We start from the raw sequence: 1,976 nt of genomic DNA on the forward strand, positions 1-1,976 counted from the left end.
TTTTTGTAGAGGTGGGGTCTCCCTATGTTGCTCAGGTTGGTCTCAAACTCCTAGGCTCAAGTGATCCTCCAACCTTGGCCTCCCAAAGTGCTGAATTACAGGTGTGAGCCACCACACCCAGCCCCAGGGAAATTATCTTAAGGAGAAAAAATTGAGCAGATATGAAGGCCAATACATCTGTTTCTATTCCAGTAAATAGTATGTTCCTTGATAGCCTTGTCCCCACTTTTGGCACCTGGTAGACTCCTTTGCACCCAGGAAATGCTTAGCAAACATGCCATGTCTGATGTGACCATTGGACATGAAGCTGCAAAGTCAGAATGCAGTCTAGCACACAGTCAGTGTTGTGGATACTGGCCCTCTTTTCAGCCATCCAGCATTTTAACCCTTTCCTAAGTTTGAAGAATTCCCCTGACTTATGAGACCTGATCAGATGCCTCCCACTATAGAGGCTGAAAGCACCAGGTTCTTCTAGCCTTCTTTGCAGCTAAGGCATGACAGATATATGCCTAGGACATACCACTCAGATGCACCTATCCCAATTAACACTGGCAGTTGCAAAAAGAATTCCTAAGGCAGATACTCAATATTCTTTCTACCTTCTAAGACAGCAGTGGCAGCGAGGGTGGTGGTGGTGACCATTATCCGTTACAAACATATTAGGAAATTCCAGGTGCTACTTTCAGTGCTTTCCTCACTAGAACAGTTGTACTATGTGATTTAGGCATTGCTGCTGGCCATAGAATCCCAAACTCGATTCTCCAGCCTCCCAGCAATTCCGTGAGCTGTCCCTCTCCTTTCAACAAATTCCTCTGCTGCTTAAATCAGCCAGAGATTGTTTTCTGTTGCTTACAACTAAGAAACCTGACTGAAACAATACAAATATATGAACACTATCCAAGATTAAGAAAACACAAGTTTAAACTTTGTTCATCACTTAGAATAGACAAATCTAATCTATAGTGACAAAATGCAAATCAACAGTTGCCTAGAGCAGGAGGTGGAGGGATAACTGGGAAGAGGCATGGGGAACTTTTTTTTTTTTTGAGACAAGGTCTCACTCTTGCCCAGGCTGCAGTGCAGTGGCTTTAGGATGGCTCACTGAAGCCTTGAACTCCTGGGCTCAAGTGATCCTCCCATCTCAGCCTCCTGAGTAGGTAGGACTGCAGGTGGAGGTCACTGTGCTTGGCTAATTTTTTTTATTTTCATAGAGACAGGAGTCTCACTATGTTACCGAGGCTGATCACGAACTCCTGGGCTCAAGCGACTCTCCTTCCTCGGTAGCTCAAAGTGCTGAGATTACAGTCATTAGCCACTATGCCTGGCCGCACAGGAAACTTTGTTGGATGATAGAAATGTTCTACTGCTTAATTGTGTCAGTGGTATATGGGTGCACAAATTTGCCAAAACTCATTGAATGTATGTTTTAATTGGGTGCATTTTATCTTACATAAATTATATCTGAAGAAAGCTGATTTAAGACTTCATTATGGGCTGGATGTGGTGGCTCTTGCCTGTAATCCCAGCACTTTGGGAGGCTGAGATGGGCGGATCACTTGAGGTCAGTAGTTCGAGACCAGTCTGGCCAACGTGGTGAAACCCCGTCTCTACTAAAAATACAAAAATCAGTCTGGCATGGTGGCAGGTGCCTGTAATCCCAGCTACTCGGGAGGCTGGGCAGGAGAATCACTTGAACCTGAGAGGCAGAGGTTGCAGTGAGCTGAGATCAACCACTGCACTCCAGCCTGGGTGACGTAGCAAGACTCTGTCTCAAAAAAAAAGGCCGGGTGCAGTGGCTCATGCCTATAATCCCAGCACTTTGGCAGGCCAAGGTGGGTGGATCACCTGGGGTCAGGAGCTCCAGACCAACCTGACCAACATGGAGAAACTCTGTCTCTACTAAAAATACAAAATTAACTGGGCGTGGTGGCGCATGCCTGTAATCCCAGCTACTCAGGAGGCTGAGGCAGGAGAAT

General features: G+C 46.1%; 1 protein-coding gene across 1 annotated transcript in view; it reads right to left on the minus strand.

Moving 5' to 3' along the window:
- The window catches only part of ARHGEF33 (Rho guanine nucleotide exchange factor (GEF) 33), a 102,973-nt gene that overhangs the window by 57,148 nt on the left and 43,849 nt on the right, over positions 1-1,976 (minus strand). The window lies entirely within an intron of this gene.

Source organism: Mandrillus leucophaeus, unplaced genomic scaffold, assembly GCF_000951045.1.
Source record: "Mandrillus leucophaeus isolate KB7577 unplaced genomic scaffold, Mleu.le_1.0 Scaffold538, whole genome shotgun sequence".
In the NCBI taxonomy this organism is placed as follows: domain Eukaryota; kingdom Metazoa; phylum Chordata; class Mammalia; order Primates; family Cercopithecidae; genus Mandrillus; species Mandrillus leucophaeus.